The following is a 26,331-nucleotide window of genomic DNA, read 5'->3' as shown; positions in this document are numbered from 1 at the left end:
CCAATGGGTTCTCGAGAAAATAGACCTTTCCCTGTGCTTTGGGTTTTACATAAATTGACCCCAAAGTGAGAATATGCTGTGGAAAGGGGGAATATTGAGGTACCATCTGATGCCTACACAGATCTTGCCTCGAAATCTTCTCCTGAATACTTTCTTTGGAGATGATGGGTTGTATGAAAACTCCCTTGACAATTATTTTAAATAGAGCTTCCCAGAGCCCAATTCCCTGAGATATTTTGGGAAAACTGTGCCCCCAGAGGTCCTAAGGCAGCCCGGTGTAGGACGCACAGCTCTGGACTCATATCCACAAAGACAGCATTCCCTGAATTGGCACTCTTCCTGAAGAGGGCATTAGGTTAGTTTTATTGCCTTTATGCTCGTTGCATAAATAAATAAGGGAATAAACAAATCTGGGAAAATTTAAAGGCTGCCATGTTCCCACCAATGAGAGAAAACCACTCTGAATATTCCTACCTTGCAGACATTTTTCTACAGGAATCATGATGAATATGAAATACATTTTTTTCATGCAGACAAAAATGGCATTGCACTCCATGTACTAACATGCCACACACTTTCTCATTAACAGCTGTGGCCTCCATGGGCCACAGAGGGGTGTCCTTTCAAAGACACAGTCTTCTTCATTGGCTCATTAAACAAATAGATACTGAAAGCCTCTCGTGTGCAAAGAGCACTTCTGGGCCTGGGGATTCAGTCGCAGATCACTGGTCCTGGCCGTGTGGAGCTTACATTCTAGCAGGAGGAAAAGGAAAAACAAAACATAAGCATAATAAACAATCGATCATATGGTATGTTTAAAGATAAAAAGACTAGTAGAGCCAGAGAGCTGGAGACGCTGGAGATGGAAGGATCGTGGTGGAGGGTTCTGGATGCAGGGAGCTGGGGCATCAGGAGTGGCTTGTCTGAGGGACAGGCGTGGCACATAGTGGTGGCGGAGGGAGTGGGCCACCAATGAACAGCAGAGGACAAGATCACCAGGGAGCTCCAGCCACCGAACATCTCCTTCATGTACATCATATGGGCAGTGGTCTTGGAAAGGGTTGCAGTGGGAGTCCAGAACTGCCAAGAAACAAGAGGATGACAAAACTCTGTAGGGAAGATGCAATCTAATGGCTGATATTCAGAGCTGGAAGTTCTAGGAAGGAGAGACGGAGAGATGTCTTCAAGTCACAAGAGAGGAACTAAGAAGACAGTGGTCCTTCCTCCAGCAGTGGGGAAGAATCTGGAGAAAGATCATCTTTAATCAAGAACCAGGGGTCCATCAGGGCAAGATGAAAGCACATCCAGGGACGGTAATGACTGGCCGCTGAAGGGACAGCGTTGACCTCCCCCTTCTCTTCCACACACTGTACTGCTGTACTTCCACCCCGTACTAGCTTCGGTTTCCCGGAGCGAAACCTACAACCCAACTGTCACTGTCATGTGAACAGGTGAGATTTACTAGTTTTAATCAGGAGGATGCCTGTGGCGAAACAAAGCAAAATCCCAAAACATGTAGCCCTTCCTGAAAAGTCAGGCACCAGCCCTCCTGAGAGCTCAGGGAAGGACCTCAGAGGGGCTCAGGGGAAGCGGCAGGGGGGCACAGTCTCCGAAGCAGCAAGCCCACCCAGACCCTTGCACTGGGTCAGCGTCATACATTTCTGTAGGTCTGGGGAGTATCTTTGGAAGCAGTGTTGGGGCAGTTATTCAGCGATGATCTGTGAGTCCTTGTTCTCCATTGTCAGCCTCCCCCCCACATTCCGTACTTCCAAGCACACTGGTGCCGAGGGGAGGAGGGGGACATGCTCTGGGACATCTGTACGAATCTTCACCCATCTTCTAGACTTGCTCAGAAATTAGTTTCTATTTTTACCTCCTCTCTGCACAGAGGGACAATTGTTAGAAAAGTCTAAAGCAGTATTCCAAAATTATGATCCTGCTTGCCTCGCCTCTGACATTGTTTCTACTTTATGTTTACATGTGTACCTTTTCAACTGTTTCCCAAAAATCATCTATTGGGATCCTCTATTAATTCTGTCCATTTCTGACTTCTAATAAATTTAAGTGCTGAGACTATATTTGCTTATTCATTTCTCCTAGCATTATTTGCTTGCTTCTCATAGAAAAAAAAAACCACTTAATTTATTCTTATATATTCTTAGAATTCTTATATATTCTTTTTAGTTTCATAGTAAAAGGATTTCTAAATATGAGCTCTCTGGAACTCAACTTTTGCTGAATAACATGTGCTTGAAACATAATATTATTATACTTAGTTCCTACCCTGTATATAATTACAATTGCTATTTTTTCACTGAATCAAGAGATGGATTTTTTTTTCAAAAGTATCCAAACCAATTCCTTTTTTTGGTTAATTGTTACTTCTGTTGTGGTTAAGGAATGTTTTCTGAATACAACTCCCACTTTGGGGTCTTTATTTGGGTTTTCTTTGAGTCCAACTTTTGTTTATATTCCAAAAGCACTTGGAAGGAAAGTGCATTCTCTTTACAATGCATACTGTTTTGAATAGAGCCTAATAATTATACCACCTTGTTTTTATTTTTAATTTCCATGGTTTATTCTTGAGCTCTGTCAGAAGAAGACGCCTTTCATTATGATGATAGTTTAAATTTTTAACAGTTATTGTTGATACCATAGTATTTATTAAACAAATATTCATAAATGTTCTATTTCCATCGGAGAGGATGAGGGTTTTGCCTTGAACCCTACTTTTCCCAACTTCCTCTAACAATGCATTATTTTACACACCTGTGCTTAGTATATATTTGCTAATCCTTCAATTTTTATCTTTTGTGTGTCCTGTCTTCTTAGATCTCTTTGTAAATAATACATTGTGTTTCTTACTCGATAGGAGAGATTTTGTCTTTAATATCATGAAAATGAACATAGCAGGTATATCATGATTATGATTTCAGTTTTTCTGTTTAATGCCTTCTTGCTGTTAATTCTTGCACTTTTCCCCCAGCCTACTGTTATTCGGAATTTAATAAAACTTGCTTTTATCCTACAAATAGGTAAAGGGTGTTTAAGACCCCATTCTCTACCCCATCAAGAATATCGACCTGCTTTCAGAGTAACTGCTCTGGGTACAAAATTCGGTGGTCTTATTACCCGCCTCCCAAACACACTTGGAAATGCCATAGGAATAATCCGGGTCCTTGGCCCAGATGGCTATCATCAATCTGTCGCAGTAACCTCTTTCTTTTCTTTTAATAATATTTATATTTGCACTAAAATTTGATTCTTCTCCAACTCCTGGCAATGAGCTCCCTAGATGTGTGTCGCCAGACAGACCTGTGGCCGTCAGCCAGAAAAACCAGAGAGGTCACAGGAAGGCTGGGCGTGAGACTCAGACCCTCTGCGGTAGAATCTTCCAGACGTCTGCCCTCATGTGAGCTGGCACTGAGTTCTCTGGTTTTTTCTCTGTCTGTCTGTAAAGCCCTTGGCCCAGCCCAGTGCACTGCATGGCGATACTGCTCAGCGGTGTTGGGCTACGGGTTGTGAAGGCCACCCTGCGCTCCGCACCTTCCCCCGGCCCCGCCCTCATCCCTGCAGCTCTGAGCCTGGGGGTGGAAGGTTCTAGGCTCCCTATGGGAAACTGCCTTCTAAACTCCTCAGTGGACCCTTTCCCCGTCTTCGCTCACCATGCGATCCCTTGTCTCAGATTCTCCAGACACATTGAAAGTAACTGGCTTTTTTGAGAACATCCTTCTCTACTTTCCAGTGATCTTAGATATTTTTCCATACTCTTGTATTTGGGGCTCATTTTATGAGAAAGAGGAAAAAAGCAGAACACTGAGGCTGAAACTGTCACCTTGAACCCTAGACTCTTGTCAGCCTGGTATAGTCCCCCTTTCTCTGAGAGTCCCGGGCAATTTGGGGCATGGAAACCCAGCCTTCTCGATAGAGACAAAGGCCACTTTCACCACATTGCTCCCAGATGCCAGCCCGATATTGATTTTGTTTTAACCACGCTGAAGAATATCGTTAAACATACTAATGAGGGGCGCCTGGGGGGCTCAGTCATTAAGCGTCTGCCTTCAGCTCAGGTCATGATCCCGGGGTCCTGGGATCGAGTCCCACATCGGGCTCCCTGCTCGGCGGGAAGCCTGCCTCTCCCTCTCCCTCTGCAGCTCCCCCTGCTTGTGCTCTCTCTGTCTCGCTATCTCTCTCTCTCTCTGTCAAATAAATAAATAAAATATTTTAAAAAAACATACTAATGAGTGGTCCACAGGGCTTTCTATGTTTAATGAAATCCCTCTTGCTCCTGAATACAGACACCATTTGTGTGGTTGGCTTTCATTTGAACAATTTCTCTTTTGAATTTAGGTCTCGGCCACTACATTCCCGTCCCTACCCCATGACAAGTGTTTTTTCTCTCTCTCCCACCTCTGCCCCTCTTCGGGCCAAATTCCCACCTTCCTCTAGGCCTGGGGAATAGCCAAGGCGCCTGGTTGCTCAGTGGAAGGGTTAAGTTTTGAGACAGAAGCTGGGCAGGTGCTCAGGGAAGCTCTGAGCGATCAGGGGACAGGTGGTACTGACCACACAGGCCTGGAGGTGAACATCCGAGCGAGAAAGGGACACAGCAACAGACCCGTCTGCAGTGAGCATGTGCCCAGAAATGCCAGCCTGAGGGACAGACCCAGCTCCCGACACATCACAGAGCCTGACCCGGACGGGACAAGCCCCAGAGGGACCAGAGCTCAAGACCCAAGGTGCAGACAAGGTGAGGTAGACAGCACTGGGTCACCACCCTGTCTGGAAAACCCGCCATCCGCCCGCTGACCCCCCCATGCCCCTCCCACACAGAGACCCCATCACCCACTCTGGTGCCTGTTCCAACAGTGGCCTGCCCTCCCAGGACTCGGCCACAGCCCCGCGTGTGCAAGATGGCAGGAAAGCATTTGTTTGACAGCTAAATCTTTTATGTCCTATTAAATGCCCGTTTGCATTTTTTAGCAATCTCTCTTTGTAATTCAATGTATTGATCAAAAAAGTGGTTTCTGTCTGTGGAGAGAAATAGAGCTACACGTCTGGCTTTTGTTTGTTTGTGTTTCTTAATGTTTTGTACTCTTGAATTATTCATGTACCCAGAGGCTCCACACGACGGCCACATTTTTATAAATCCCCCAAATAAATAAGTAATAGCCTATTGAGAAAAACTACTTTGGTTTACCTAAGATGTTGGCTGCTGGTGTCTGATAAGTCACATTCAGCAATGCAAGCCAAAGGACAGGCCAGGGCAGTGTCACGTGGCATGCTTCAGACATTAGAAGTAAAAATTACGGCCCCCCCGCTCAGGTGTACATTGGAGATGAACACAGCAGGATAGCTTCTCTGGTAAGGGTTCCTGCTTGCCTTCCTCAGAAACTTCGCTCCCTCCTACATTCTGGACAACACACAGTTAATTGAATGACAGATGACTTTATGAGAGTCTTTCGTTAAGAGAAAATAAAGGCATTTTTGTTCAAAAGCATTTTTTTATTTTACAACTCTTTGCCCTGCAACCCACGAGGCTCCTGGTTCCTCCGAGGAGATTTAGCAAGGGTTGATTCACTTTGGCAAATTGCAATGGAAAAGGAAGATAATTTTCCTTATTATGCTTGTCCCGAGTTTCTCTGATTGAAGAAGGGAGAGGAGGAGGACGTGCATTTTCCACTGACGGAAGCTGCGTTCATCTCAAGACTGGGCGGGGGGGGGCTGCTCATGTCCCCACCCCCCAGGACTCCCCCAGGGGCGTCCTGCCCACCTGTTCCTCCATGTCACCTATGAGGCAGTGGCTCCCCCAAAACACACCAAAAGCGGCTCTGAGGCTGTTGCTTTGTGTGGCTGGCAATACAACATTTAAAATGATTCACCCAACATTAAGATATTTCCCCTTTTTGTGATCGATCTCATGTCCTCTAATTGCAAGGGCAAATCTCCATGACAACGTGCTCGCGGGAGCCAAGCTGTGCAGCCAGATCTGCATGTCCTCCCTTACTCCACACTCTCGGGAGGACCTCATGCTTCTGGATTTTTCCATGGCTCTCCTCCTGGATGCTTCCCTACATGACACACATTTTATGCACACTTCCCTGGCTCTCTCCTTTGTGGTGAAGCGCATTAAACTTTCCCTTAGTTTCACTTTGGCTTAAGATCAATATTTCGACTAAATTCATATCTTTGATATATAGCATTTCACTAGGAGAGTATAAGAAGCCATATATTATTTTGCTCTTAAGAAAAATGGGAATCTGATCTGGAGATTACCTGCTAAGCGGTTGTGAGGATTTATTTGAATTCCTCTAAGAACCTGTTAGTGTATAATTTGTTGCACAGGATTTATGACCCTCCCATGAGATTTCACTCACCGCCTAAGAACGTTTCCCTGACCTGTCAGAGATGTGCCACTGTGCTGGGATTTTCGTGTATTTTTATGTATTCATGCCGTGGCGCTTCTCATGAAGCTTTGGCTACGTGGCACTGACCTGGCTTGGACATGTTTCAACATGACGACAGTCTGGCACATTCCTTCATAATCGAGTTCCTCACATTTTGAAATACAGCCCAAGGGGGATTTAATTTCCTCTGCTCTCGCAAACCTCTAAAATGGGTATTCACCGCAGCAAAAACATCTCTGGGTTTTCTTGATCTAAATCTTACTGGTGATGGGACTATACCAATATGACGGTGGCCAAAGAAAACATCTCAGTCCTGCCTTAGGTTCTTTCTACATTGAAGAGCAACAGGTCCAGGAGAGGTGGGCATGGGTGGGTAGAACAGTGTTTTGCTGCTTTTACTCTGTTTCTCATCCAGCTCTTCGGGATTGTACAATACATTACTAGTGTGTTAAACTCAGCTTGGGCAGCACAGCTCAGGTGACCATATGATTTCTAATGCAAACTGTGCATTTTGGCTTAAGAAGGAAGGGTGTTAATAATTACACAGACAGGAACCCTGGTCAAGACAGTCTCAAGCCACCTGGGAAGTTGGCTCTGGAACAATGTGAGCTATGCCAGGTGGACTACCGGATCCCCACTGTCTTAAACTAAGGGGAAGAGGTTCAGCGCCCAGGAGGGACCTGGGGGCTGAACTATGGGAATTACGGAGCTCATCATGAGCGCCCAAGCCCCTGCCTCCTGTAGTCTCCCAGCAGCCATGCATCTGTTCATGACACCAACTCTAACTATGGTTTTAGATTTCAAGGTCCCTGGGGCACCTGGGTGGCTCAGTTGGTGAAGCGTCTGCCTTCGGCTCAGTTCAGGATCTCAGGGTCCTGGGATCGAGCAGCATCCAGCTTCCTGCTCAGTGGAAAGCCTGCTTCTCCCTCTCTCTCTCTGCCCCTCCCACCACTTGCACACTTGCTCGCTCTTTCTCTCTAATAAATAAATAAATAAAATCTTTTTAAAAAGAAGATTTCAAAGGATCCTGATTGCTGCTCACCTCACAAAAGGGTGGTGGATTTTATTAGCCAACACATAGAAAGGGATGGGCCTCATCATACTGGGAAAATGCTACCAACTTCAGGTGGTAAAGAAAAAAGTTAATGAAAGTATTTACCATCCAAGAGTTAAGAAATCAATTAAACAGGCTGTACCTGGAACACTGTTTGTAAGTCTTAGGTTTGTTCAGGATATTAAGGAGTGCCTGGACTGGTTTATAAATTGCCTTTGACTTGCCATTAGAAGAAGAGCCAAAGCACTGTGGAGAACCAAGGGGCTGAACTGTGCCACTCTACAGGGAGAACCATCCTGAAATGGGGATTAGGATGCCAGAGGGAAAATGGAGAATAAGAAGATTCTAGTATGTCTGATGCACAAGAAAGACAAGCCCTCAACTGTGAGCTGCAGAACAAATCCCAGATGTTCTCTGAAAGAAAAGATACTGTGCATGGGAGATCCTCCCGCCCCATGTTTGGTGAACGGTCCTTTTTCTCCTGGTTGAATTTAGATTCCTTGAACTCTCGGGGCCACTGGCCTAGAATGAGTAACACGGCCACGGGGCTGAAACCAAGACCTTCTTCTACTTCCCTTCCCCCCTCAGGCACCAACGGCCTCTCCAGCAACACAACATGGGACTGGATTGTGTTAAATTCTGGCTTCGAAAAACATAACTTGATAGCTGTTCCAGAGCTGGGACATGATCTTTTCTTCCTGAAGGAAGTGGCTCTCGAGTCAGCAATGTGATGATCCTGTGTTTCTTATTCACTCACTGAGCAACAACTTCTGGGGTCCTCAAGAAATCGATTCTAGTGGTCCACAGCCTGGCTGACTAAAGACCCACTCCCCTCAGCCTTTGGAAGGAGATCCATCTGACAGAGTCTAAGAAATAAGAATAAGAAAGCCCTCTCCTTTGGATATTGACTCATAAGATTAAGAAAATTTTATTCTATTTTGACTACAGTTTAAAAAAATGCATTTTAACACTTTCTCTAAAGATTTCTAGCCAAAGAACTTTCTCCGGTATATCAGGATTTTTTGCGGCACAGAACAAAAATATCCCAAGCCCGCCTAAACAAAAAGAAGAGCCCCTTTCATCTCACATGTCAAGGAGAGGGACCTATCTGTGGTCTCGGATAGGAGTGAAGCTTCCTTGGCTTTCCATTTTCTCCCTTACTGCTTCCTAGACTCCAAAGGTGGACACTGATGTTTAGCGTCCCCAGGGAGATAGCAGCTGACCATGTCCCCCCTGCCCCCACCTCACGCTGTGTTCTGCCCTGGCCCTTTGGTTCTGGGCCCATCCGTTATTGCCAACACCACTTCTTCTGTTGTTGCTTCTTCATGCTAAAAGACAAAAGGCTTGCACTAGGCTTTTGGGCCAGCTTTCCATCCTTGACTCTACTACTGACATTTGAGACAGGATGACTCCCTGGGTAGTGGAGGGTGTGGAGCAGCATCCCTGGCCCCTACCCCCTAGGTGCCAGGGGCACCCACTCCTGCTGAGCTGTGGCAACCAAAATGCCCCCAGACATTGCCAAACGTCCCCTGAGGGGCAGAACCACCCTTAGGGACAAAGATACCTGGGTTGATGCTCTAACTCCTCATTTCCGTGTGATTGTAGGTGAATTAATTCATCCCTTTGTGTCTCAGTGTCTTCATCTGCAAAGTAAACTTAATTAAAACTTTAAAAATAATAATACCATGGAAAGTATTCTGACTTCCACAAGATAATGTAGAGAAAACATTTAACACAGTAGCATGTCATAAAATACTCAAAAAATTATAGTCATTATTTAAAAATAAATCCAAATAACCAGCTAACATTTTTTATTTTAGGAGAAAAATTTTGGGTATCAATTTAGTGTCCATGGGTAGCAAATTATTCTGTAAACAATGTATTCATTCTAGTCAAAAGCTGTGTTACAGTGTATTTGACCTAGAAGAGTCTTGTTATACTTTGCTCCTGAAAACCTCAGCTATTACTTACATATTTATTTATTCTCCACCCTCTCAAATTTCTATTTCCAAAGACCCTTAAAAGTTGTATCAGCATTCTTGAATTTATCCTCACCCCAATATTACCTTTTTCAAAATTTTCAAAATGGAAGAGAAAAAAGAGTAAAAACTGAAAGATGCAAGGGAGAGAGAAACTACTTTAAATCTGACTTTGAATTGAAACATAATCATGAAGGTCTGAGGCGAGAAAGGGACGCACAAGTTCTGGGAAGTGGACAGCCGTGGCGCATAATGATATTTAAAGTTCAACTCTTAAGCTTCAGCAGCGAGAATGTGTGAGGGTGCCTGTCCACCAAGCATAGCAGCCCCTAGGCTGGGGTCTCCGATTTTGAAGAGTATCACTCTCGTAAAAATAGAAACTAGATTTCTAGAAACTCCAGAAATTCTCTTAAGATTTAACATGGGGCTTCACATGATTTCATGAGCATTTTCCCAGCTTGAGGCCAAGAGTGTAGCCATCACCTGCCAGGCTCACGAGTGCCAAGGATGCTGTTAGTCAATTGTTAGAATTGCTACCTGGAGGGCGCCTGGGTGGCTCAGTTGGTTAAGCGACTGCCTTCGGCTCAGGTCATGATCCTGGAGTCCCTGGATCGAGTCCCGCATCGGGCTCCCTGCTCGGCAGGGAGTCTGCTTCTCCCTCTGACCCTCCTCCCTCTCATGCTCTCTGTATCTCATTCTCTCTGTCTCAAATAAATAAATAAAATCTTTAAAAAAAAAAAAAAAAAAGAATTGCTACCTGGAGTGTTGATTCCAGGCCCCAAAGGAAGGTGACACAACTCTACAAACCATATTGTCAAAATGTATCACCTAAGTTCTAGCAGACAGTGGACAGTCGGCCCGTTGGAGGACGTGGGGAGTCCCACGTACACATCTCTCCACCCACCTGCCAGACCCAAGCTATCAGCACCCACGGAAGGAAGAATGGAGCACCACACAGGACCCGGGAGACAGAGGACGCGTCCACACCGCAGAGCATTAAATGTCCGAAGCCAGGGTGTGGCAGGGGGAGAGCAGAGCTGAGTTTTTAGGGCAGTGAAAGTACTCTGTATGACACCGTGATGGTAGATGTGTGTCATTACACATTTGTCCAGACCCATAGAATGTGCATCACAGAGAGTGACCCTGATGTAAATTATGGACTCTGGGGTGATGACGACGGGTCCCCGTAGGTTCATCAGTTGTGACAAATGATCGGCTTTGATGGGAGTGTTGATGGTGGGGAGTCTGTGGGAGGACAGGGGGTACATGGGAGATCTCTGTACCTTCCCCTCAATTTTGTTGTCAACCTAGAACTGCTCTAAAATATAGTCTATCAGGAAAATGGAAAAGAAAAGCAGTGGCCTTTAAAAAAAAAAAAATCACAGATGGTAAGAGGAAAAAAACTCTTTTGTTTCCTAAATTTACCCCATCACTTTGCATACATAGTCACAATTATTATTTGCTTAATAAAAGTTCATATTTATAGGGGGTCTTCCGAGCTCTCGGCTTAAATGCTTTACATGGGTGACTTCTTTGTACCTCAAAAGAAAAGTGAGCTAGGTATTATTTGATCCCCATCTTCAGAGGAGGGGCCTGAGAGCGGAGAGGTCTGGGAAACTGTTCAGGGTCCGGCAGGTGTGACAGAGTGACCTGCAAGACCCAAACGAAAGGCCACACCAGGCTGGGCTCGCTGAAGAGGTCACTGTGACGGTCCCACTTCTGGGAGCACATAAACTGGAGGAGAAAACTGTAAAATTTTAAAGGAACAATCATCCTACCTTATAGCCGGAGGGTTCAGCCATTAAGAACAAGCCACAGAAACCTCATAGCAGGGGAACGAAGTTGGGCTCGGGGACCCCAAATGCATGTCAGGACGTGGGGGCTGGTGAATCAGGAGCTGCACCAATCGCCCTGGTTTGAAAAGCAGTGGTCTTACTCAATTACGAGAGATTTGTTCAGGGAAAAAAAAAAAAATCGAATCAGGACAACTCACTTTGAGAAATACGTGCGGATATCTGGGGCACGTTTTTTTTTATTTATTTATTTTTTATTTTTTATTTTTTTTATTTGACAGAGACACAGAGAGGGAACACAAGCAGGGGGAGTTGGAGAGGGAGAAGCAGGCTTCCCGCGGAGCAGGGAGCCCGATGCGGGGCTCGATCCCAGGACCCTGTGATCATGACCTGAGCCGAAGGCAGACGCTTAACGACTGAGCCACCCAGGCGCCCCATGGGGCACGTTTAAAGACGGAAGCCAAGGGAACCGGAGCGCAGAGGTGCGACCTGACATGGGGATCAGATGGTCTTGGAGGAGGAGGGGGAGCACAAGGATGCGAGGAGCCCCCACATACCCATGCGGAGAACAGTCCAGAACTTGAAAAGCAGCTGCGAACGCAGGAAAGGACCCACCATTTCCAGAGTAAAAGTCGCAGGGAGATGCCAACAGCTCAGCCTGCCTCCCAGGCTCTGGGCGGTCCCGCCCCCGCACCTGCGCGCCCCGATGCCCCTCGCTCCGACGGGACCTCCTGCCCTGTCCCCGAACATGCTCCTGGTCCCTGTCACTGGCACCGCCCGTGTCACCCGTCCTGCGCTGCGGCCTCCATGCGGACAGGACGCGGGTCCCCACAGCAGGCCTGGCCCGAACTCACCGGCACAGGTGCGCGCTGCTGGAAGCCCGGGGACCGCGTGCCCCTGCCTCCCGGCCGCGGCCCCGCATCCGTCCCTGCCCCGCGTGGCCCCACCTCACCTTCCCGCGGGCCCCCCCGCCCCCGGCTGGCTTGCCCCTGGCCTCCCGCCGCCTTGGCGTCTAAGACGTCATCTCCTGCCCAGCTGTGCAGACTGACACGGTGGGACACTGTCCCGAGGGCAAAAGCCTTGTCCCTGGGACACAGCGTTTCTGGTCCTGCACCTGAAGTTTCTGCGCCCAGCCGAGCTCCACACACTGCTGATTGCTCCTATCATAGGGTTGGGGGGGAGACTGGGAGGGGGGCACTTCACTGCCATTGCACACCTGCTCGACCCACCCCTCTGACCATAGGCAGACTCCTGCCTCCGCTTCAACATAGAACAAAGTCCCGAGGCAAATATCTGTCCCAAGTCTCCCCGCCTCTCCCCCTCACCACCCAGCCCCCAGGCTGTCACTCATTTGGGGTGGCCGTGTGTGCTCACTCTGGGTGATGAATCCCATAGGCTCTCAGCCAGTCAGGACTACCCCAGCTCCGGACTCAGACACAGCCTCCCACGAATGGGAAAGGGGCAGCTGGTGGCCAAGTCCCAGCCACTCACACAGAAGGCAGAACCCGCTGAGGGTCTTCTTAGGAAGACTTGGCTTCCCTGACAATGAGGAAGATGCAAGGGGCGAGCTTGCTGAGGCTATCCCTTTCCCGCCGCCCTGCTTTGACATGGACGTGATGTCCGGAGTGGCAGCAAGCCAGTTTATAACCATGAGGTGAAAACATCAAAACAAAGGCCAGCAGGGGAAGAAGGGAGCCAGCGACCTCCAAGTCTGGGACCATGCCGCACTTCTACTTACTAAGTTACTAAGTACTTACTAAGTAAAACTAAGTTTTAGTTACTAAGTAGATACAGTAAATATCCTCTAGGCCCTATAGCCAGAGGCATTGCTAACTAACACAGTGCCCTGCCCCAAATCTGTTCCTTCCAGCATCTCTAACTGGCTTAATGACCCGAGCAACAAGTCTGGACGTATTCACAAACTCATCCTATTTCTTCTTCCCTACCTACCTACTGGCCGGGTTTTCTTGGAGTCACTTCCTCTCTTCCTTTCATTAGTACTTCTTCCTTCTACCTTCCTCATCTCTAGCTTTGGTTACTCCACAATTAAACCTACATTTGAATCCCAATCTTTCAATCCACCTGCCATGCTGCCACCATTTTTGTAAGCCGGACGGCTGATCACCACCCTGTTGGAAAAATTCATGCTCCTGCCCAGCCGAGAATATGCATTATCCCATCGCGACATCCCCCAGAGGCCTCTCCACAGTCCTACCTCTCCAGCCTTCCTGCTCTCGCTGCCTGCACTCAGCCAGATATCCCATATTCAAAACTATGGTTTCCTTAGAACATTGCTACTTCAGACCTCCGTGCCTTTGCTCCCAGCTCACTCTCTACCCGGAAAGCTTTTCTGCTTTTTCTACCTTGCGTGAGAGATCTATTTTCTGAGATGCAACATGTTACTTCTCCTATAAAACTTTTCTGCTCCCCTCCATCGCAGTGGAAATCCACTCTCTCCTGTGTATGCCCACTTTGTAAATAATTGTATCATGTTGAGTGCCATATTTCACAACGTGAGTGAGGCTCTATGTCCCTGTGGGTCCCATGAGGATCGGGACCATATCGCCTTTGTGTCTACAGAGACTAATACAGATCTTGGCAAATAGCACACACTCAGTAATCACTGTAGGAATGAATGAGTGTAAACTTATTGTGTGGATGGTACAGTATTTCACTTTTGTTTGCTGACCTGTCTCTTTGCCAGAGTGGGAGCCCCTTGAAGCTGGGCTTCTATGTTCCTCATCTTTGAATCCCCGACACATAGCATGCTGCTCAGTAAACAGTAAACATTCAATAAATGTTGCATCAAACAAAACAGGATGGAGGTCATTCCTGCATCATGGGAAGAAGCGAGCTCATGTGTTGGTCATCTTACGTAGCTCAGACACTGCTTTGTATAGAAGGGAAAGTGAGACATGGTGGCCTAAGAACATGAGCTGAATTGAGATTACCCGCTCTCCAATTCCCTTCTGTCAAATATATTCTGTGTGACCTTGGCCAAGGTGATTAACCTCTCTTAACTCAACTTCCTCAGATGCACTATAGGCTTGAAAGTGCTTGCCTCACATGGCAGAGTAAGGATTAAATGGGGTAGGAGGTTTAAACTGCTTAGCACAGACCGAGTATCCACGTCATAGGGCCCCTGTAGCAAGCACCCCAGCCTGGGGTAAAACAATAGACATTTACTGTCTCCCCATCCTGGAGGTTGGGAGCCCGAGGTGTGGGCGTGCACAGGGCTGGTGTCTCCCGAGGCCTCTCTCCTGGGCGTGCAGACGCCGTTCCCTCCCCGGGTCCTCACGTGGTCGTCCCTCTGCCTGTGTCTGTGTCCTATAATCCTCTTCTTATAAGAACGCCAGTCAGATTGGATTAGGGTCCACCTAGTGACCTCATCTGACCTTAGTCACCTCTTTAAAGACCCCATCTTCAAGTACAGTCACACCTTCAGGTCCTGGGCATTAGGATGTCTACACACGAATTTGGGGGAACATGATTCAACCCATAACACCCTGGCAGATGGAATGCCACAGGTACATAACAATACAGTTTATAAGTACTATTTTTGAGTAAATGGTCATTTATTCCTAAATTTATCACTTCATTTACTGATGCATTAAAAATACATGAGTCAGGTGCCTTCTGTGTACTAGACCAGATCAGCTCCCTTTGAAGCCAGGGAGGGAAAGAAACAAGCAACCACAGTGTGGTTGGTGAATGCACCTTGGACTCCACAGCTCTGGTTGTGCGCAGGTAAAGAGTGAAAGCCCGGGCTGCCACAGCCAGAGGAACATTTACTGATATTACTGATGTTCCCCAGGAAATGCAAACCTCCATGTTCCCGAGCAGAAGGGGAGCCATCTGTCTCCACCACCGGCTTGCCAGTGGCCCTTCTCACCGGAATCACCTGGCTTTCAAAGCAAGAAGGCCGGGAGGGCTCTGAGGGCGCAGGGAGCTGCAGGCTGTGCGCATGGAGAGGCCAGACTCAGCAGCCTGGGTGGGAGGAAGTAAGCTTCTTTCCAACAAGAGCGAACAAGCTCCATGCTCAAAACTTAACCTCTGAGCAACTGTGCACAAAGAGGCGAACTACACCTCACACTAAAAGAGCTGATTTCAAAAAGTGGAATTAGCAGTGAACAACATCACACACACGTGTGCACATGCATGCACACAGTGCAGACATGCACGTGTGTGCGCACGCGTGCACACACGTGCAGACATTCATGCATGCACACGCATGATGCACGCACACATGCACGCACACACATGCACATGGCCTGTGCCACAACCAAAGGTCCATCCAGAGTGATGAGAGAAGCAGCCGCTGTCCCGGCTGCATGGGTGGGGAAAAGATGCTTGAAGGACACATTACAGACTTATTATTGTCACATAGAGTTTATCACACGGAACCCTCTTAAATTCACTGCCAACTATCATGTGCTAAACGTTTATATGGATTCAAATACTCTCACCTGATTTTTTTGTTGTCTCTTTTAGTGATATTTTCAAGAATTTTTGGGGTGTTGTGATAGCTGGTCTGGACAAGGTAGACCAAACCATCCACCACACTGAAGGAAAGCAGAATATGCCACTGAAGATATGCCACTCAGGCGAGAAGATGATTTGGCTGAAGGCACTTGAAAAACCTCAGGTCCAAGAAGGGTGCTCTGCCCTCCCCTTCTTGTCCTGGAAGCAGGATGAAAGACCCCCCCCCCCCATAGAGGATGTCCTCCTGTGCCCAGGGGAAGGTAACGTTCACATCACCAAGGACGAGCTGAAGCCAAGAGAATTCTGTGCAAATAGACCTTGTTAAAATAATCCCATCTTGGGGCGCCTGGGTGGCTCAGTCGTTAAGCGTCTGCCTTTGGCTCTGGTCATGATCCCAGGGTCCCGGGATCAAGGCCCACATCAGGCTCCCTGCTCTGCAGGAAGCCTGCTTCTCCCTCCCCCACTCCCCCTGCTTGTGTTCTCTCTCTCGCTGTCTCTTTCTGTCAAATAAATAAATAAAATCTTTAAAAAAATAAATTAACTAATTAATTAAATTAAATAATCCCATCTTCCTTTAGCATCCTTATATATTGAGTTATTTTTCCAAAATTTCCTCTGTTGGTTCAGTCTGGTAAGAAAGCTTCAGGTTTGCTTCTTCTTGGGTCTTTCTTCATTGCTTGTGAAGTCTGCACGTCACCTACAACTTACACTAAATGGCCCTGTGTGCTTTTCCCCTGCTTTGGGTTAATGCTCAGGCCCAGTCTGCTCAGAGACCCTAAGAGTATGGAGTGAGGGGAAAGTTTCCACCTGATGGAACCTACTAGAGCTGTGTCTATGTGGCCCCCAAGTAAACCGTACCTTCGTGCCCTTCGCCTAGATGCGGCTAATCATGCTCTGTATATGCCAACCTCAGATTACCCTAAAGACCGCCCAGCCCCCGGGCCACGGGGAAGGCTGTGGTCGGGCGGACAGCCGGCTAAGTGCTAGGCCTGCACACAGTACCATCAGCACAACCCAGGGCTTCCACGGGTAGAGGCCAGACCGCCCTCTGGATAAAGTCCCTGCTCGCTGGGGGCTACACAGAGGGTGAGGAGCTGAAGGTCGCCATCCTACGTGGGCGGCAATGTCGGAAAACCAGGCGTACGTGAACAGCATTCAGTGTTTTAAACAGATGAAGTGAGGGGCGAAGTCTCTCGGACTCGTTTGCTGGTACGCATAATTGTCACCGTGCCATGCACTAATTGGGCATAAATCCTAAGTAGCACACCCAAACGTCCATGATTGGAATGGCGTGCATAGCTGAGGCCAGCAGGCCAGCATCCAGGGGCCATGCCAGGGAGCGAGAGATCAGGGCGAAAAGGGAGGCACCCACGCCCGAACCCAGAAACACGGCCCCGTAGCCACAGTTCCTCGGGGGACGGCCCACCAGGCTCACCGCCCCAAGCCCCCGCCAGGCTCCTTCCTGAAACTTCTGTCACTGCTGAGGGAGGGGTGGTCCCAGGCTTCCTCCGCAGCCTGGTGGCCGTCGGCAGGCCCCGGGGCCCCACGTCAGCCTGTCCCAGCGCTGGGGACTCAGGCCACACTTCCTGCCTGGGAGCCAGGCCCCTCGGCGCCTGCAGACTCAGGGAAGATGCGCACTGAGCGTTCTCCTGACCACCGCACCCAGGAAGCTACTGAGAGGCCGCAGAGATGGCTCTGACGGGACCCAGCCTCCTAGAGATTTCTCCTTCCTCGTGCTCCCAAGAGGGTGGCGCACAGGTCATGAAAGCCTCAGGGGCTCGGCCCAGCACTACCACGCGTGGAAAAACGTGTGGGGTGACCTAGGACAGAGTTCCCCGCAAAGTCTGCACCTTCTGCAGATGTTTCTGGGCACAGCGGCCAGGAGCTCGAGCTCAGCAAACACTGGACTTCATTTTCTCCTCGTGGCAAATAAGGACAAGGGGGCTTGACGACGCCCCTACCTCTAGAAACAGAAGAAAGGCGTCCAAGGCCAAAGCCAGTCACTCTGCCAGCAAAGAATGGCTTGTTTCAAGGCAAATTCTGTTGCTTTTGTTTTTTTTAGAGATGTGGTTTTTAACCAAAGGAAAGCAGTTTTGTTTTCTGAACTGAATTGCGTAGAAACCCACAGATCAGCAGGTGAGTCGCAGGCTACTGATGGTGAGGCGTTCCCGTGGACACCCCTGGACCTGGGCCCGGGCACCAGACCAGAGGGCCGCTCAGGGGCTGACTTTTAATTTTATGGTTTCGGGATTGCATCAGATAAGATAAGGCTTTCTAAGTAGAGCACAGCCCAGCGAGGCGAGATCTTATCTCCTCTCCAGCACAGTGCGAGAAAAGCGCAGGCAAGAGAAACCAGATATGCTCACGTGTGCACGCATGTGTCCGTGTGCACACATGTGTGCATGCATGTTTGACTGCACGCACTTGATTGCATGTGCATGCGTGTGCACACATATTTGTGTGCGCTGTGTGAGTGCATTTGTGTATTTGTGCGTTTGTCTGGGTGTGTTCCCAAATTGTCCTTACATAGGACAGAAATAAGTGATTTTCCAAAATGGAGAAATCATCACAAGTAAACTTTGAAGGCATATTAAAAACTGGTGACCTGGAGCTGGAAATGAAAGGAGAAGCAAGGGTCTTTGCTTCAGTGAAGATGGTCAGGATCCTTGTCCTCTTCTGGAAGCCTGTGGCAGGGCAGGGACGTCAGCAAGACATCCTTGAAGTGCACAGCACCCACCCAAGATAGAAAAGTTCTGCTTTCTGAATGCAGCCTCCGTGGGCAGCCATCCTCGGGACCCTGGACCTCTGGAGAGCCTTGAATTCCTCTACAAATGGAGGTCAAAGCTGAATCCTGGACGACTCCCAGAAAGGGGCTTTGAGAGTGAGGATGTGAGCCCATATTTTCCAATTACAAAGCAAAATGAACAGCATAAATGTACTGATTTATAACCTAGATGCCTCCTACCAGTTTGAGTCTGCATGCTCGTTTTGGAGGAACCCTCATCAAATTTGATTAATCAGGTAGCTGTAAAATGTCCTGATAATTGTAGCAAAATAGTAGAAAAAGCAGCCAGACGTTTTGGGTATAATCTTAAGACCATCTACTTGGAGGTGTTGGTTGGTTCCCTTAAAATAGGTTAGTTCTCAGCCTAGAGATACTCTTTTTAAGGGCACGTTTTCTTCAAACCGGTTTAATCAGTGGTGGTGTGCATCCTAAGATTGGTCCTCCAGAGAGAGACATGCACTGTCAATTCTATGGTATATTAAGAAGAAAATCCTGGCAAAGAACAGGAGAGGAGGACAGAGGGAGGGAAGGAGGGTGGGAGGATGGACGAAAGAGGTTTTACAGCAGGAACAGATATTTTTACTCTATTGTAACTAAATGTGTAACGTTAAAATGATATGGGTTGAGGGTGCCTGGGTGGCTCAGTTGGTTAAGCGACTGCCTTCAGCTCAGGTCATGATCCTGGAGTCCCTGGATCGAGTCCCGCATCGGGCTCCCTGCTCGGCGGGGAGTCTGCTTCTCCCTCTGACCCTCCTCCCCCTCATGCTCTCTGTCTCTCATTCGCTCTCTCTCAAATAAATAAATAAAATCTTTAAAAAAAAAAATGATATGGGTTGACCCCAATTTACCCAAATAATTATCTTGCTTTACTTCTTCATTTCCAAGATGTTTCTGGCCTAAACATATATCCCTTCAGTGTTTGTAAGTCACTAATGTGCTGCCTCTTCTCTGGTTTGGAGCTTCCCTGCAGATCCTGGGTCTCCAGACCATCTGTCCCTAGGTCATAACTGCAGGGAGAGTGCCGGGAAATCCTGCACAGGCCTCCAGGGCATTAAGGAGAAAAACAATCCCCTAGAAGGATAAGTTCAAACACAGCCAAGAAATGGTGCTGCCCGACCATCTCCTGCCTGCAGTACTTGCATGAGGCGGGGACCTCTACAACCCCAGGGTCGTGGACAGGACTTTGCGGACATCTTCGGCAGCTCTGCGGGATGGAGGAGAGGCTCTTTTATCTTCCGTGACTCTCTCTAGGGGGGCGGGGAGTGCAAAACACAAGTGCAGTAGCTGTTCCCTGCAGACGCTGGGAGCTGTTGTTGCTAAGCCCGGGAAGGACCGGCTTCCCGCATCCCCGTGGGATGCTCAGTGAGGCAGCTCCTCTCCTATGAGCCAGAAGGAGGGCGAGGAAGCGGGTGCATGGAGGGGGAGCATTAGACCATGATTGGAGGGATTTATGGTATCGCAGGGCGCACGCTGTCCATGTTGTGGAATTGCCCTTACCCTGAGGAAACCTCGATTTTATCATCCCTCCACTGGCTTTCCCTGAATAGCCCCCTGGGCACTTGGAGAGCGTTCCCGGGACCGCGCTCTAGACAAAGCCCGCGAGAGGGGAGCCGCCACGCCTGGCAGGGACATCTAGGACAGCGGGGAGTGAAGACGCCTGACCAACACGCGAGTCCGTGACCGACGGGGTGACACTGAGTCAGCGGCCAGGGCCTCGGCCAGGCAGCGGGGCTTTGGGAGCCATCCTCCTGGGCGCCCCTCAGTGACCCCTGCCCGCCAGGTGGAGATTCCCTAGAGGTCAAGGCACTTCCTCGGGGACAGGGCTGGGGCGGCGGGCGCGTGCAGGGCCGGCTCTGCTCGGCAGCCCCGAGCTCTATTTCCCGACTGTCTGTCAGAGTGACTGATCGTGCTCCTTGGTCTCTTCTCTACCTCATTTTCAAGTGACTCCTTTTTTTCTCTAATTCATAAATCCTTACTTTCATGGGAGCCTTCTATATGATACTTTATCAAATGCCTTTTGAAAGCCTCTGCAGAAAATATAACCTGTGTCGCGGACTTCCTTCTCTCAGCTATTTCTTCGGTAATGGAATCAATTTTTTAGAAAGGGAGCCACGCAGCGGGGCAGGGACGGTTCCTGGATGTGCCGCACCTCCCCCACGAGGCTCCCAAAGCAAGTCGTGCGGGCTCCGGGTAATTTACCCTCATCATGCGCTCTCTGTGAATGCCACAGATAAATTCTCGACTTTTCCTGCAGTGAAAACCTTTACTTCCTCCAAACCCTTTAATAGACACTCTCAAAAATCATCTTCTCTTCCAAATCTCCGGGAAGCATACACACTGTCTTCACATAACGACACGCAGCGAGGCATCCAGAAACAGCCACGGGATGGACGGAGGCCCTTCCCTTGTCGTGTTCTGATCCTTCTGCTGCCCCAGCCTGGGGATAAGGGGCTTTCTCTTGCTCTCTCTCTTCTTAAGATTTTGTGTTTTTTGGAGCAGTTTTAGGTTCACAGCAAAATTGAAAGGAAGGCACAGAGGGTTTCCCAGATACGTCCCACCCCCGCACAGGCATAGCCTCTCCCCTGTCAACGTTCCCACCAGATGGTGCATTTGTCACGGTCAATGAGCCCGCACAGACACTCCACCACCGCCCAGAGTCCACGGTCCACAGAAGGGTCACTCTTGGTGCCCTGCATTCTGTGGGCTTGGAACCATGTCCATCGTAACAGTGTGAGACGGAGCAGTCTCCCTGCCCTACGCGCCCTCGGGCTCTGCCAGCCGTCCCTCCCTCCGAGCTCTGAGTGTGTGTGCAGAGCACAGGGAGATGGAGTCTGCTCTGGCCCATGGTCCTGAGCCGCAGGAAGACCACTGTGCCGCCACATTGTCCCCCCTTACCCGCCTTCCGAAGCTGACCCCAAGACCCCCTGGGGCTCTGCGCCCATGCACGAGGGGACACGCACCCCAGATCCTTTTCCTTAGCTGCTCAAGTGTTACAGTCTGTCTGTAAGGGGAGAGAACTTTGCCTATACGACCCAAAAAGAAAAGCCAAGTTCAAAGTGGTTTCATTTATGTTATCTCACACTCAAAAAAAAAGAAAAGCTAAATTCACCTCCTGATAAACTTGAGAGGATTTTTTATAACATCCCTTAGAAATCACTTCCACTTTAGCCTTTATGTGATAAGAATATAGGGTAATAATAGCACAGTGATTCGGGGGCCAATTTTCCTTAAGTACTTCTTCCGTGAGATATCGAGCCCTTTTGATATTTGGAAGCGTCAGGACTCTGGCCTCTGAAAAAGCTGCATAAATTGAGGAATTTGGACAATGAGGTTTGGTCTAGTGTTCCCGGCTCACGACTGCTCGATGGCTCACAGTTCCTACTGATTGGGCAGCACATCGAGATCCCCCACAGCCTCGGCTCCAACCCTCCTGAGCTCGGGGGTGCCTGCACTGCCTTTGCTAAACCCCGCTGCTGGAGCCTTATAATTCAGCTGCAAAAGTCAGTGTGAGCTGAAGCTCAAGCTACAAGCCGAGAAGGCCTGAAGAAAAAGATCACTTAAACTGCGTTTTCGGGCAGGGGGAGATTTAGAAGATGGTGAGCTGACAGTAAGAGAAAATAATACTTCATCCCTTGTCTCAATTTTCTGCTTAATCTCAGTGTCCCGGAGGAAATGTTGATCTTCTTCCAAACTATCTTCACTCCATGAAAAATATTTTCCTTCTAAAACTCTGACAATCTCTTCAGATGAGAATTCATTATTTAGAACATGTAATGTGTGTATATGGAAATTCATCAGCGCACGTCCGAGTCCGGGCATGTGATGAGCTTGGTGAAGTGGGTGTGAGACAGCGAGCAGAACCCAGAGCAGTGGTCCCCGAGTGTGTGCATGGATCACACCCACCGAGTCACCTAAGACCCCTCCGAGCCCCCTCCTGAGCTCAGAACGCCCGTCTCTGGAGCAGAGTCAGAGGATCCACAAGCCCCCGACCTTGACAGGCAAGCTCGGCATGGGTGACACAGGAAGAAACGGGTTTGGGGGTGGTGGGGGGAGAGGCTGCGGGTCGGATGTGGCCCCCGTGGAGGGCCAGGGGGTCGCTGAGCCCGGGTGGCCCAGCAGCAGCGGGAGCGTGGGGATCAGCTGGAGGGGGGTCATTCCTGCTCGGGCGGGACTACCTGATGAGGACCCCAATCTGCGTGCCCGGGTGGATTCTGGGGCAGCCCCTCCGGCAGTGAGAGCCGAAGGGGCTGTGCAAAAGCAGTCAAGAAAGAACCAACAAGGCTGAGGCCCAGGTCATGGAGCACCTGGCGGGGGTATAAATCCAACCACACGTTTTGTTTTTCGGGCGTTCTGTCTCCAACCCCACTGTTGCCCAGCCCCGCAGACCCCGTTCGTTTGTACCCGAAGTCAGGATTTGCAGCCCCCAAGCTTCAACACCTCCATTTACTCGCCTTCCTTTGTAAGGCACCCACGTTTCCAATCCCTCAGACGCCAAGTGTCCATGGCTTCTGTGACCCGGTCGCCCCGCTCTCGGCCACCCACCAAATCTACAAGTTCCACAGACATCGACGGAAGCAATTCGCCCCAATTCTCCCTCCCGTCTGGCGCCACCTCCTGGTGCACACTGTACCCCACGGGAGCCTTTATAACCACATCCATCCCACTCTGGAAAGATCTACAGGACTCACCTCCTGGATCAAGAAAGCCCCAACTGCCACCAGCCACCACCAGCTCACTATTACTGCCATCGTACCAAGTGGCCTGCTGAGCTTTAATGCAGCCACCAGAAAGTCCCCCGGCCCCCGCCACATGCATCCCAAAGGGCTGCCTCCTCCAGCGAGGCCTGGTGCCCTGGGCGTGTGCTGTGCCCTGCAGCCCGGCCTCGCCTTGCCCTTGTGCTGGGGATCCGTTCTCTTCCTTCTCTCTCTCTGACTCAGCCTGACCCCTGGGACTCCCTCCACCCCAGGGTTCCCGCTGTCAGCCCCATGCTCTTTCCCTGCAGCCTCTTCAGCCAGGACTTCTCCACCTCAACCTCCCATTTGTTGTTGGCATTTTATTAAAAGGTAGGACATTTTCAATGATTTAGATTACGAGTTTGCAAGTCTACCCACGGCGCACTTTAACACAGAAAAAGTCACGTTTGAAGCGTCATCCCCTCATCACCTCCACAGTGACGGTCCAGGAGGAAGCAGGGGGCGGGCCGGCCTTCGTGGGGGCTCGAGGGGGCTCAGGCTGTTGGAGGAGCTCGGGACCAGCCCTCCCAGGACCACACTTCTGCCCCTGACTGCAGTCGAGCCAGACATGGCCTTCCAAATCCTCTACGTCATCGAGATGCTGGGACCCACTTGCTTCGCGTTCTTTCCTTCCTCTGGATCCTCCTCCCTGGTTTCGCATGTATGGAAGTGGGTCCCACCACCACGCACAGCAAAGTGGAAGTGATAGGGAAGAAACCTCTGATTCCAGCCTCTCATCCCACCTCTGTGTCCGTGACTGATCCCCTGCCCCACTGTGAAATGTGTCCCCATGTTTCTCACGACATTTTTCTTCCCGTGTTAGGATTGTCTGCCCCACTCTCCTATGAGACAACTTAATTTTCCCTCTCCCCTCAAACCTCCAACACCCTCCTTCCCTTCCTTCCTGAGAAAGGGAGCTACTAGACTAGAACCCGCCTGCTTCCCGGCATGGCCTGTTCACGTTCCTGCCCCCAGGACGACAGAGCTCCTCCTCGGGGCTCAGCGGGGACCACTCCCCCATCACCTGTGGAGTTGGGGCAGCACCTAGCAATCCTGCCCCTTCTCTCCGCATCAGACCCCCTCTGCAGAGGGACACTCCTTGGGCATGAAGGGGGTTGTTCCTTTCCCCATCTTAAAACACACCCCTCTTCACCTCACCTTCCCCCAAGATCCCACCCCATCCCACTTCTCCCCCCTCCCTTTTACAATCATATTCCTCGTCAGTCTTAACCCTCGTCTGGTGTCTCTTCCCTTTAAACCTCTGCAGTCAGGCATGGGTCCCCTTCAAGACCCGAACGCTGGTCCCAGTTTCCTCCCCGTGTCTACTTAAAAATAGAACTACAAGGGACGCACCAGTGGCGCAGTCTGTGAAGCGTCCGACTCTTGATTTCGGCTCAGGTCATGATCTCAGGGTCGTGAGATCGAGCCCTGCATCAGGTTCCGTGTTCAGCAGGGGCGTCTGCTGGAGACTCTCTCCCTCTGCCTTTCCTTCCACTCATGCACGTACACCCATGAGCGCTCTCTCTCTAAAGTAAATAAATGAATCTTAAAAAAATAAATAAATACTAAAAATAGAACTACTCTATGATCCAGCAATCCTGCTTCTGGGCATATATGCAAAGGAGATGAAATGAGTGCCTGAAAGACGGTATCTGCATTCCCCGGCCCATTGCAGCATCATTCACAATAGCCTAGACATGGGGACAACCTAAGTGTCCGTTGATGGATGAATGGATAAAGGAAATGTGATATTTTTATTTATTTATTTTTTTAAGATTTTATTTTATTTATTCATGAGAGACAGAGAGAGAAGCAGAGGGAGAAGCAGGCTCCCAAGGAGCAGGGAGCCCGATGTGGGACTCGATCCCAGGACCCTGGGATCATGACCTGAGCCGAAGGCAGACACTTAACCATCTGAACCACCCAGGCGCCCAGGAAATGTGATATATTATTCATCCATACAAAAGAAGGAAATTTTGCAATAGTTGACTCCATGGGTGGACCTCTAGGGCGTTATGCTAAACGACATCAGTCAGACACAGAAAGACAAACGCTGCATGCTCTCACTTATCTGTAGAATCTAAAATAGACCCACAGAAACGGACAGTAGAATAGTGGTTGCAGGGGGCTGGGGGTGGGAAATGGGGAGATGGTGGTCAAAGGGCACAAACTCAGTTTGACAATGGATGAGTCCCGGGGTCTCACGTGCAGCACGGTGGCTGTAGTTAATAATAAAGTACTGTAGGTACTTGAAAGTCACTAACAGACTAGGTCTCAAGGGTTGTCACCACAAAAGAATAAAAATGTGAATCATGCAAGGTGATGGAGGTGTTAATTAGCTGGGTGTAATAATCATGCCACAATGCACTCATATATCAAAACATGTTGCACACCCTAAGTACACAAAAATTAAAATTAAAAAAAAAATTTATAGGGCGCCTGGGTGACTCAGTTGGTTAAGCGACTGCCTTCGGCTCAGGTCATGATCCTGGAGTTCCTGGATCAAGTCCCGCATCGGGCTCCCTGCTCGGCGGGGAGTCTGCTTCTCCCTCTGACCCTCCCGCCTCTCATGTGCTCTCTCTCATTCTCTCTCTCTCAAATAAATAAATGGAATCTTTAAAGAAAAAAAATAATAATAAAATAAAATAAATAAAAATAAAAAAAATAAAATAAAATAAAATTTATAAAAGGAAACATCGTCTATGAGCAGAAAAGGAAACCACTGTGGAACCTCCACCCACCCTGCACTCACAACGAGAGCTCACCACCCTCCGGCACACTATGCAACTGATTTCTTTCAGTTCATGGCTTTTCCACTCATTCATTCCCAGCAGAACCAGTCCTAGATCCCCGCCCCTGGCCGCCGACCCCACCAACTACCTACACGAAACCAGGGCGCTGACCACGAGCTCCCAAATTAACTGTTTATTGAATAAACCATCATAAAAGCAACAAAACACCAGGGGCCTGACATCCTCTTCACATCGTTATAAATCTGCTGTCTTTGCTTTCAGTTTCCGTCCCTACTCTTAGTTTTATTATCCTTCTAAGAGTAGGAAGGGACCCCCGAGGACACATTGGTTTAACTAAATTTCACTCTC

The sequence above is a fragment of the Mirounga angustirostris genome, unplaced genomic scaffold (assembly GCF_029215605.1).
Source record: "Mirounga angustirostris isolate CCGP_5_RB_7025 unplaced genomic scaffold, mMirAng1.0.hap1 SCAF_5, whole genome shotgun sequence".
Classification (NCBI taxonomy): Eukaryota; Metazoa; Chordata; class Mammalia; order Carnivora; family Phocidae; genus Mirounga; species Mirounga angustirostris.
The sequence above is the reverse complement of the archived record's forward strand: the minus strand, read 5'-3'. Positions refer to the sequence as shown.